The sequence below is a fragment of the Ammodytes marinus genome, assembly GCF_949987685.1.
Source record: "Ammodytes marinus genome assembly, chromosome: 4".
Lineage (NCBI taxonomy): Eukaryota > Metazoa > Chordata > Actinopteri > Uranoscopiformes > Ammodytidae > Ammodytes > Ammodytes marinus.
In genome coordinates this window covers 24,730,122-24,743,407 of record NC_137233.1, presented here as the reverse complement: position 1 = coordinate 24,743,407, position 13,286 = coordinate 24,730,122, and positions in this window count along the sequence as shown.

Here is a 13,286-nt window from a genome sequence, read left to right as displayed (position 1 = left end):
GATGGCCATTGATCCACATTGGAAGTGAGATGCTACTGCCTGAGCCAGCAGCCCATTGCATTTTATTTGTCAGGCCACATTGATGAGTGAAACCAGACAGCGAGACCATACGAAAAGTATTGCTACAATCCACGACAGTGTGCATCATGAAGCTTTCCTTAGTAGGGCAAATAACCCATGTAATAAAATTGTGTTGAAGGAGCTCTATCCATCTACATGAATGATTATGTAACATACCCTTAGGCATGGTATTTTGTTTGATGTCAATGTATGATATGCAATGGCTATTATGTGAGGCATTAAGGTTGTATGACAAGCCTTTATGGACTCAGTTTTGACATATTACATGACGGTGTACTTAATACTTTCAAATGGCAATGATACCAAAACCAATTATATATACAGTATAAGCACATGGATGTTTAAGAATCAATGTGAATATCCAATATGTTTATCTAAGCATGCCCTGTTCACAGTTCGTCTTTCATGTAACTTTGGGCAAATAGTTGACAGCCTTCGGAATGCAGTCCAATAGGAGGTCACATTCACAATAAGTTGCACACACCAACATACAAAATAATATTCTGTTTCCTTACTATACAATACATCAGACCAGCTGGCTTCTATAATATACTGTAGTTCGGGAAATCTACCATTAGAGGTTAGAATTTGATGGCTTTAGCAATCAAGTGACTTCTGTAGCCGTTTTCTCAATCTTTAAATGTATTCTACCTCCAGACAGAAGGTAGAAGGCAAATAGGCCTGTTTTCACATCAGAATCAGAATCAGAATCCTTTTTTCTCATTGTACAGTGTACAGTGAAATTGTAGCAGCATCCCAGTATACACACAAACACATAATATAAAAATAGTAAAAAAAAATAGTGCAGGTAGTTGCATAATATCTGTACTGACAAGATGCTCATAATACCAACTGACATACTCAATAGAGGCATTGCAATATAAAGGAGAGTTTTTCCCACATCAAATGTTCATCTGTCATGCTCACTGAACCCATGATGTCTTAAGATGTGTTACTGCTTTGCTTATTTACAATGTGTGAGTTAAAACAAACACTAATGATAATTTGCCAAATGTTTTACTTGTGTTCAGCATTGTGTTCAACATCACGTTCCAAATGCTGTTCAGCAAAGCTGTGAAGTAAACCCACTGTTGTACAATTTACAATAAAGCAAAAATAAACATAATGTTCAATATAAGTGTGGCCTATTTGATTCCTTTTAACTTTGATTGATCAGTTGAGCAACTCACTCAAATGACCCCTGGCATAAAAGCCACTGATTGCCTTTTATGATACACCTTGATTATAAAAAGCACTTAGAGCAGCAGCAGCTATGCCTCACTGAAGCTATTCAGTACATATGAAAGCAGCTTTGTGTGTTTTAAATGGAGCAATTTTCAGCAGAGAAATGAGAAAGGTTCAACTATAGAGTGAAACTGTAATCCCCAGATACAGCTCTCTCCAGGCCTGTGCAGGGATGTCCCCTGCCATCGCGCTCATTTCATATATCACTTGCAGTGCATTTTCCTGAAGTTCTCAGAGCAAAACTATTTAAGCTCACTCCCCAAATGAACAACTTAGTAAATGAATGCCCGCACTGTGTCATCGATTAAACAGCACAGTCCTTCTCCTATGATTCATAGGCAGGGTATGTGCACTCAGCCACATAATCTCTTTTTCATTTCAGCTCCCACAGAATTTCTTTCTAAACACAAATAATGACAGTGGCAGCAACGCTCTGTGAGCCTATCCACATGTTCTTGTGAAATGTGTTGATCATTTGGCTGATTCATAATTTTTTACCACCCGGAAGCACAGTTCTGTGTTGCAGCAGTTAGTATATGTGTTTACTGCATGCTAATGTATACACTTGGGGACAATTCAACGAAACTTACCAGACAGTTCAACACCCATATATTGATATTACCAATACTACATATGAGAGACAATTAAATCACACCCTTTAAAGATCCTTGAGTACTAAAGAAAGAAGAGACACCACTACATAACATTGGCTTTTGTCTTGTCCAGCAAGGTATCCCATTATCCCATCAAATCTAGCTCAAAGACACCTTAGATTACTTGTGCTATTCATTCATTTTAATATCGAGGATATAGTTATCAAAAATTCAAAGTTATACTAACTCACACATCACAAGGTGATTCAGTGTCTATTTTAGCCAAGCCACTTTCAGGCATATCCCTTACTTTACTGTGTGGCAAATGAAAGAACTGAAAAGCATCCTCCTCCAACTCCCCCCGTCTTTATTACATTAATCACTCTGGCCTATATTAAATGAAATCCATTGCGCAAATAATTTGTGTAGCCAGGTTGAAAGAGTTGGGAGTCAAAGGTGGCATAATTAGAAGGGAAGATTCTGAAACCTAATACAAGATGTAATTAAGGAAATTAATAAGGTGCCAGCCCCCTTTCACTGGGTGCTCCGCCAGATGATTAATCACAGCCCGGGCTAATTTGATTTGTGACAAGGAAAGGGATGACTTGGTAAGTCAGTTACGAGGCCCCAGTTCGACAGCATATGACATTAATAAAACATGAATAGTGGGGGCTCAGAGAGGGGTGAAAAATCCACTTGCGATCCACATGAAGTGTTCGGATTAAAGAAGTATTTGGATAGATAACCTTGTGACAAAGTCACTGACACGGACGGGAGTGACTGTAATTGAATCAATGGCTCTGATGTTACATTATTGCTATCACTGATTAATTGGGCTCAACACCTTTTATAGGCAAACAGTATTGACCAGAATTGTAAGTGAAACCAAACTACACGCCAGACATAATGTGGAATTTAAAAAAGCTGAGAACAGTGTGTGACAGATGGAAGCATTGAAAGAGTAAAAGATGAGGACAGGGCATCAATCACTGCACCACCAGAATGGAGGGTGGGTTGCACAATTCCCTTTTAGGGACGCAAAGAGCCTGCCCCATGGCTCAAAAGGTCACAAATCATTGGACATCCACAAGCATGGAGATTAAGGTTTATGGAAGAACGGTCTGCCCTGTCTATTGCTATGCTGTCATTGTAATGTGACACAGTTCACCCCCTGCTCTCTCCAGGTGATGCTGAATGAAAAGCTGAGTGGAGGCTGGCAAACATACGTTATTAATTTCTAAGGTGAATTCCCATTAGATGTTTCAATTTGGGCAGTGATGGGATGGGAGATGTATATATCGTTTACCACTGCAGAAAGAAGACATAAACATAGGAACACCTATCTATAATATAATATCTAGAATATATAATATTATGCAATACCTTTCATTAAAGTTTGATTTTACATAAGATTTAAGGAAAATCTATATAATATAATAACATTTTAAAGTTTGATTTTTAGGATTTCAGCGCTCTGCCATACAGATGTTGACAAATGCCAACACAGACAGAAGTATAGAGGTTTTCAAACCTGCATTATGGTAATACTGTATTTGTACAGATCTCCCTGTTATTGTGTTGTGTATGTGTAAACAGAAATGCATGCAGGAGCATCTACACATCTTCATATCCCACACATGCAATGAATGCATGTGTGCATCTGCAATGAATACAATAATCCCTTTGCAGACATAGGCATGTGTTGACACATACATAGACACACCTAATAACACCAAACACATGAACACCCACTCTCTCAAAGGAGCCTCCAGAGGACTCCCATTGTTCGCAAACGACTAGTCCCCCCTCTGTTTAATCTCCCAGGTGGGTAGGCTTGACAGGGTCATGGCCTGACCCAGGAGTGTGTGTGTGGGAAACCAACCCTCTGAAGACAGCTGTGAGAGCAGCCGTTGAATGACAAATAGTCAACAGCCATTAGAACCAAGTCCCCAAAGGCTGTGGTGACTTGGGGAGTTTATCATACCACACTTACTGCAGTGATCCATTGCATATGCTGCTAATTAAGATGTCATAAGAAGAGATAAGTATGCGTAGCAACACCAGCTCGTTATCCATTTCACATATGGAATGTCATGCATGTGCTGAGGCAGGCCAACACTGTGTGTTGTAACTGCATATGCATAGGTATTTATAGAAGGGACATTCATCAAGGTTGAATCAAAGCCTTCTGTGATCCAGAGAGGACATTCATTGCTGTATTCATTGCATTATAGAAAAAAATATATAAAACTTGTCCAAAGAATAACAAAAAAAAGTGTTTTACATTACTGGCCACTGCAGGACATGTTTGTATTTAATTCCTCACCTGCCTAAGGCATATAAACATGTTTAAGTGCATGTACTCATGTCATGCCAGCAGAGAAAGAAAATGTTCATGGTTCCATCTGTGTTTGCTGAAAGAAAAATAAACGTATTCCTCCATATTAAAAGTGTACAATGTTTTACCAATTACCTTACAGATGAATTTTTCATGGGTAAAGTTTCTGCCATCATTGGTGCTGTGTCGACTCACATGTCAAGCTGTGTCTATATGTGTCTTTGCATAATTTAGCAGTCATGCTACCAAGAAAAATAAAAGACATTCTCTAGAGGATTGAGATAGTCTCCTCTATCTCTTGCAAACTGCTGGGAGTTTTCGCATGCAGTTTATAATAGTTTATTATCATTATCATCTATTAAAACGTTTGTATTGGTAAAATGAAGCATGATTCTGCAACTGCATAGCCCATCTCCTGCCTCCATTTATTCATAAGCTGAGTTTGGTGGACTAATGATGTGAGGGCATGAAAACCTTCATATTTCCAGTGAGAGCATTGGACGCAAGGACTAATGAAAGCTTTTTTCACCCTAACCGATGAAGGGAGGGTTTGTGTTGATGTCTTTATGAAATCCTTTACCTGTTATACAATACATTTGAGATTGCATCTGCCTTAAGCCAACTTACCCAGGGCCTTACCAGACCTCAGTGAAAGAGGCAAACACGTGGGCTGTCTTTGGCAGGTTAGAAATTATGGCAAGAGCTGTGGAAAAATAAGGGTGAGATTTTAAAAGCGAAATGATGGACATAATGAACTGGAATGACTAGACATGATGATACATACAGTGAGTCTGTGGACATATTTTCCCCAAGAAATGGATGCAGCTGAAGGTGGAACAGGCTAAGCTGTCAGTGATACAACACCTCGAATGTGAGTAGGTTTAAATAGAATTCAGGCTGAGTGTTGTCTTGCCCTGCCAGTTGCAATAGAGATGTGAATGTCCTGCTATCAGCCAGTATAGCTATACCTAGCCAGGGTTTCTCATGAGAGGAATATTTACTTTAGTTTGAGGGACATGTACGGCATCACTCAAGCATAGTCATTGCGCTAACATTTACCCTGAGCAAACTACGAGATATGTTCTATGAATCCAGGTCAATATCTGTCTGCTAGACAGCCGGAACACACAGTCTGATCCAGCCATGACTCAGTCCTCTGCCTCCAACATTTTCCTTCAGCAATGGCACGTAAGCTGTTGGAGGCAGACGCTAAAAGGTCGATGTAAGTAATGAAGTCCACTCATCTCAGTGCAGTGAAGAGCACTGATGCTTCAAATGAGGATGTAAGGAAGTGAAAATAAACTAAACATTATGCGACGTCTGTTCAGGTTTCACCTCAGAATGCCTTTAAGCCTCTGAATGTGTACGGGGCCAAATGTGTCCCGCCTGCGCTGTCTATTTATCATCCGTCCCAGATGTGGGACACCAGGGCTGCTATCTTGGCGGTGGACGCAGATGCTGCCATTGACTCTTTTGGTCAGCGCTGCCAGCTGAAGCCCTTCAACAACACAGTGTTCTTCCTGGCAGCCATTGCAGGTGTTGCCCTCACTGACATGTACAAAAAATCTCCTGCCAGACTGTGCATCATTACACCGCTGATGTCGCACAGGAGAATGCTATGCTATGCTGTGACCTCGCCAAAGATTTGAACTATTCATATTTGTTCTTCACTTTTTAGCCTTCCGACCTGCTACACTGTCTTATTATATCCTCCTTCACTCAGCACAGATGTCTTTATGTAGAGTTGCCATGTCATGACCTAGCTGTCTTCAGGTTATCTGTGTGTGTGTGTGTGTGTGTGTGTGTGTGTGTGTGTGTGTGTGTGTGTGTGTGTGTGTGTGTGTGTGTGCGTGCGTGCGTGCGTGCGTGCGTGCGTGCGTGCGTGCGTGTGTGTGCGTGTGTGTGTATGTGTGTGTGATTTTACTTGGGTTCTTACTTTGTTTCCATGTCCAATGCCAGCCTGTGGAAACCTATGAGACAGTATGGAAATTAACTTGACAACTGAAGTGTCCTTGGTTAAAATATTTAATCCATAAATGTGCAAAACCCAAACAAAGGGAGTGTGACAAGTCATATTAGCCCTCGTAGCAAGCTTTAGCCCACTATTCTTCAGCCAAAGTTATTGTATTGTGTATGTATAAGGGAGCAGCAATGTGTTTGGCATTTTCTTTGAAGGGAGGGATGTGGAATTTAGTTTGACATTTGTGTCTAATAAGAATGTTTTCATATATGTTTTCACAGCCTACTTATATAAGTAGTCTTACATATAATTGCATTTTCAGAAGTATCCTGCTCATACAGCAACAACAATGTAAACAAACAGTCAGGTGTCTACGGGGGTATACTCCGTCGCAGGCTAATGTGCAAATTAGCCAACGCTGATTTTTATACAGTTTATACAACCTACTCTAGCCTTTATACGCAGCACACGCAGCTCACGCAGCACACGCAGCTCACGCTCACCTGAGCAACAGCACAGGCTTCACCATCCCCACCAGGCCAGGCTGGGCCAAGGCTCTACCATCTACACGGGATATCACCAACCCTGCACTGAACGCAGCAGCTCCATACAGCAAGCTAGCACCAGCTACCACTATGCTACAAACGTGTGAATGCAATCTTACCTTAGGTCGACTGAAGGAGAGGATCTCTGGTCTGCAAGCTGAACTCAGGGGTAAAAACGACATCATCATGGAGCTATCCTCTGTTGCTTCCACTCAAATGAAGCACCTTGTCGCCCTAAGATCCTCTGGCTGCGGCTCCCTCTGCATGGCAGGCGATGATCCTACTCTCCCGTGGCCCGGCTCCGCCATTGTGGGATCCTCTTCTCCTGTCACTGTGCCCGGGCCCGTGTTAGCCATACCCAACGATCAGTGGAGTCTACTTGGTGCAAAACCTAAGCTGGCAGCGACTGTCAACAAAGGGGATGGACAATTCCCGCTGAGCTCGACCCCTGTTAAACCGATAAATTGGTTAACAGCCCGCAAGGGTAAACATTGTGGTCGTCCGCGGACTCCCCCAACACCGCAGCGCCTGGAGCTTGGCAACAGATTCGAAGTTATGAGCCTACAGGAGTTTCCATCAATGGCAAATGGCTCTAGCTCTCCTCCCCGGTTCCAGCCACGTCCAGTTGGCCACGGTTCACCTGTGGACAGGGATACCACCACTGCCCTGGCACGCGCCACCACGTCCTACCCCTCCGCTGTTCCGATACCCGCCGCCTCCTCTTCCTCCGCTGTCACTTCGCTGCCCGCCGCCGCTTCCTACGCCGCCGCTGTCTCCTCTCCACCTGTGGCCGGTGTTTCCCAGACGTCTCGTCGTTCCAACACGGGAGAGAACCGACGCAGGATGCTGCAGGATGCCATCATCAGACGATCAGAAGGATCCACCAGACGCCCGGCTCAACCTACGCAACTTTGCCGCTCTGGACCGCGGGCATCAACACTGCAGGCTAATGATCCAGCCCGGCCTTCACCTGGTTGCTCTGCAGCGCAGCAGGGCCGAGCAGCGGAGCTCCAGTGCCTCCTCATTGGCTCATCCATGGTCCGACAAGTTCTCCTGCCGAGGGCGGAGACCTTCTGCTATCCCGGTGCCCAGGTATCCCACATCAACTCAGTGCTACCACACATTATCCACAGTAATCCCGCTGCATCTATGGTCGTGACACATATCGGCTCAAATGACCTTAAGTCAGAAAAGTCAGAAAGTCTTAAAACTGATTTTAAAGCCCTAATCGATTCCGTCTTGACCGCTGGGAAACAATGTATCGTCTCTGGTCCCATGCCTTCCCCTCGATTTGGTGACATCAAATTCAGCCGCGCACGCCAACTTCATGTTTGGCTCAAACAGTATTGTCTCTCCATGGGCATTCCCTTTGTCGACAATTTTAACGTTTTCTGGAACAGACCGTCTTTCTTTGCCAGCGATGGTTTGCATTTAAACAAACAAGGGAAACATCTTCTGGCCAGCAATATGCTCTTAACAATAAAATCGGTTCCTAGCGTCACTCCTCTTGCAAACTCTGTCCAGCATGATTGACTATCTCCACACCTGGTCAGTCAAGAGGTAGTTAGCTCACGTGACACAGCCTCCATGACCACTAGTCCCCATGCTTCTAGCGCCCCCTCCAGGCCTGGAACATCCATTACTATAAAAACTCACCCAATCCCTGTATGTCAGTCTGTCAGATCATCATTAATCCCTCCTCATAGATTTTACAGGTCACGCCACAGACCACTTGGGATTACAAGTAACTTGAAAAATGTACCTATTATGTGTAATAGGTCAATTGTGTTGGACCACCCCGCTGTTGATAACCTGGACATGAGCATATCAAAGCTAAACTCACCAAACATCCTCAAAACAAGAAAGGGTTTGGGTTTTCTTCACTTAAACATAAGAAGTTTGCTTCAGCACAATAAACTAGACCATGTTAACATCTTAGTATCTCAGGCTGACCCAGATGTCTTGGTTCTGACTGAATCATGGTTGAAGAGCAGTACACATGACTCTATGGTGGCAATAAATGATTATAGTTTATTCAGAATAGACAGGACCACACGGGGTGGGGGAGTGGCTGTCTATGTTAAATCACATTATTCTGTATCATTACTACATGCTGTCTCTGTTCGAAGCTGCTTTGAATGTATTGCTTTGGAATTGTCTTTATCATCCAATGATTGTTTTGTTGTAATTGGTGTGTACAGGCCCCCTTCAGCAGTAAATAGCTCCTTGAGTGAGCTAGCACATTTAATCTCTCCATATGTAAATAGAGAGGTCATTATGATGGGTGATTTTAACATTGACTGGCTTTCTGGTGCCTCTGAACCTTTTAAAGAAATATGTAGCAACCTAAATCTTACACAAATAATAACTGAGCCCACAAGACCAAATCTAAAAAACCCAGCAAAATCAACTTTGATCGATTTAATATTATCAAATCAAAGCAATAAAATAGTTTCTGCTGGTGTCTTTGAGCTTGGAATCAGTGATCACTGCCCGGTGGCCTGTATCAGAAGTATTCATCTTAAAAAATCTCAACCCAAAATCATCATTAAGCGTAATTTTAAAGGTTTTAACGAGCAAGCATTTTTAAATGAACTCTATCAAAGTGACATTCATCTCACAAGTGAAATATCTGATGTGGAATTGGCCTTAGAATTTTTCACCAATACTTTCTCCTCCATTTTGAACAAGCATGCACCCCTTAAAAAGCACAGAGTAAAAAATAGATCAAACCCCTGGTTCACAAATGAATTGTCCGATATATTTGCAGAGAGAAATAAAGCATGGTCCCTAGCTAGACGCTCTGGTGAAAACTCCAAGTGGACTGCTTTCAGACAAATCAGAAATAGGTGCATATCCATGGTTAGGAAAGCTAAATCAGACTACTACCTCGAACTAATTTCAAACTGCTACTCCAACCCTGCACTATTTTGGAAGGCTGTGAATTATAACAAAAACAATTCTAGCACTGTTCCCAGTCAGTTAAAAATAAATGATCATATTTTAAATGATCAGAAAGAAATTGGTTTAGCTTTCAATAAACACTTTATAGCTGCTGGTAAACTCTTTCACAATGGAGTATCTACGCCTTCTACGCCTACCACCACGAGAAATAAAAATAGCATACCACCTGTCTCTAAAACTCCTCTTTTCAGCCTTGTTCAAGTCCCAACAAGTATTGTTGTAGATGCGCTTCTTGCCATCAACCCCAGGAAGTACATGGGAGAGGACAATTTGGACCCATTTTCAATAAATCTCTCTGCACTTATCATATCAAAACAAATAACCCATATTTTTAATCTTTCCATCTCTTCTGGTATTGTTCCTAAAGTCTGGAAAAAAGCTCACGTCATTCCATTACATAAAGGGGGTGACAAAAGTGATCTTAACAATTACAGGCCAATTTCCAAACTCCCATGCCTGGCAAAAATTCTAGAATCAGTCATTAATACTCAGTTGAAATCCTTTTTATCCAGTGCTTCCATTTTGAGTCCATTTCAATCTGGTTTTAGGGCAGGCCACAGTACTATATCTGCTGTCACTTTGGTCTTAGACAACATTGTTACAGCTATCGATAAAAAAATGCACTGTGCAGCACTTTTTGTTGATCTGTCAAAAGCTTTTGATACTTTAGATCACCATTTGCTTTTAGAGAGGCTGCATGAAATTGGTTTTGATTATTCTACATGTAGCTGGTTTAGGGACTATCTCTCTGATAGACAGCAGTCAGTTAAGCTGGGAAGCTACCAAACTGAGTTTTTAACAGTTACAAATGGTGTTCCGCAGGGCTCAATTTTAGGTCCAGTCCTATTCACAATTTACATCAATAACATTGTTTCATCACTACAAAACTGCCATGCCCATTTGTATGCTGACGACACTGTACTGTATTGCATTTCTGATTCAGTGCAACAATCTGTTCAGAACCTACAGAGCTCTTTTAACACCCTGCAGAACTGTCTAGTGGATCTCAGGCTTGTCCTTAATATAGAAAAAACAAAATATATGTGCTTTTCCAGAGCAAGAATTACACATTTTAATGATCTTATTATTCACACAAATAATGGATCTCATATTGAAAGAGTCACTGAATATAAATATCTTGGCATCTGGATAGATGAAAAACTCTCTTTTACATTTCACATAAAAAATCTTGTCTGTCGTCTCCGACAAAAGATTGGCTATTTTTATAGGAATAAAGCCACCTTCCCGTTGTTCAGTAGGAAAAGGATTATTGAGGCCGTTTTTATGTCTGTCCTTGATTACGGTGATGTGGTTTATCGGCATGCATCTCGTTCATGCCTTAAACTCCTAGACTCTGTATTTCACTCTGCTTTGAGATTCATTACAGGAGATGCTTATGATACACACCATTGTGTTTTATATGAAAAGGTTGGGTGGTCCTCCCTTAAGGAGAGACGTGATGCACATTGGCATATTTTTATATATAAAGCTCTGACTGGAAAGCTACCACTATATTTGACAGAAATGCTGCTTATTTCAGATGGGCTTTATCAAACCCGCTCAACTGACATGCTCATGTTATATGTCCCCTATGCCCGGTCTGAGCTTGGTAAAACCGCTTTTAGCCATAGTGCCCCTGACTCCTGGAACAGCCTACAACATACAATTAAAATAAATACACTCATAACTGTTAACCAATTTAAAATTATTATTTTGAATCAGCCCCTCTACACTTGTAACTGTTTTAATTAGGCTATTATGTCTCTCATTCAATTGATCTGAATGTTTTAAATTGTTGTTGTCTGTGTGTGTGTGTGTGTGTGTGTAAACTTGTTATGTATTCTCATTGTATATTGTGTATATGTACAAACTCGACGTCATTGTAAAAGAGGGTCACCCCTCAATTGATCTTTCGAGGTTAAATAAAGGAAAATGAAATGAAATGAAATACTAAACAGAAAATGAAAATCTGTACAGCAGTTAAATGTCACGTAATAATATCAATTTATCCTGGATGACTCTAACTACTATTGTTGTGAATATAAAGGTGATTGTAATTTACAAACGGCTTGGTATATTCATTATTGTTAAAGCCGCAACAAACACTACAACAGCGGTTTATTTTAGACATTGATGCGCTTGCCTCTTGAATGTTTAAAAACCATATCAGCACTGGTAGTCACATGCAAACATCACAAGTTTTTTCAAATAAAGTGTCAAACTCTCTCAAGGACTCTTCATTTCTTACAGCTTACATCATATACTGCCACATATCCCCCAACCCACTGGAGGTTTAACCAAGGACAATTGTTCACATGTTGACATCTGTCGAGGCAGCTGACAACGGGGCAGACAGCCTGTTCTCGTGGGCTTTTGCCTACATTTACACTGCTGTGTGTGGACTATAGCATTTCGCCCAGGCAAAGGTGTGCAAGAGTAATAATGAGGTAGAGGGTTTACGACTTTCCCTGTGGACATCTTATGCTATTACACTATAATGAGCAATTATAGTTCCCTTGATCATGGCACAGGGTTTCCTATGCATTACCTGCCAAGCACACACCTATCAGTTATTAAGGACAACCTCCTCCTTCTCTCATGGTTTTAAATTGCTAGCAAGATGGATACTGTACAGTGAAATGTAAGGATGCATGAAGAAATGGCAACAATTACATTGATAATTAGTGGTATCTGTTATTGGATTAATGTTTGCCACTTCATATTAAGACATCAAGGAGGCTTCGCGTCATGCTTTTATGTGCGCTTTTCAAATATTCTCTGGGAGCTGGTTAATTAGATTGTGATCGCTGTGGGGCATAGGTAAGAATGCACAGGGACCTGGCTTTAACTCCACAAATGAATCCTCATTCCATGTTTTTCTATACACGTCTGGCAGTGTATGTGTGCCTGAATGCAGACAAAGCAAGTTCCCTGCATTTACAATGAACTAGGGAAATCGCTGAAACCAGTATTGCACTTATTATATATTATTAGATATCATTCTTAAACTTAAATGAGTCCAACCGGGTGTATGCAGGAGATAAATACCAAGCACATAACCAAATAAAAACAAAATGCAGAAACTCTTTAAAAAAGCTGCAATTCTTATTTCTTCGATGTCTGCCTCACACACTCAATTAACACCAACAAACGACTTCTTTAACAACACCGGGAACACTACACTTACCATTAACTGCATGGACAATAGGCACAATAACAAACAAAGTCTCTTAAGAAAGAACTCTCAAAAACTCAAGACTTGTTAAGGTAAGTTATGAATTCATTCAGCAGGCACAGCCGAAAACTAAATGCTGCCACTACACAGACAAGTTGTGGCCCTGTCTGATTTGCTTGTCCTTAACTAACTCATCAAGCAGAGCATGGGGACCTTTAGTCACCATATTCTTTATATCATCTTTACATTTAAAAATCATTCCAAAAGTTAACTTTTGGCCTATTCAATATGGAACACACACAATATATTGTGTAAATATGTTGTATATTGTAAATTTTTAAGTAATGTCCAAATCAGCTCTGTTTGCATTTATTTCATTATATTT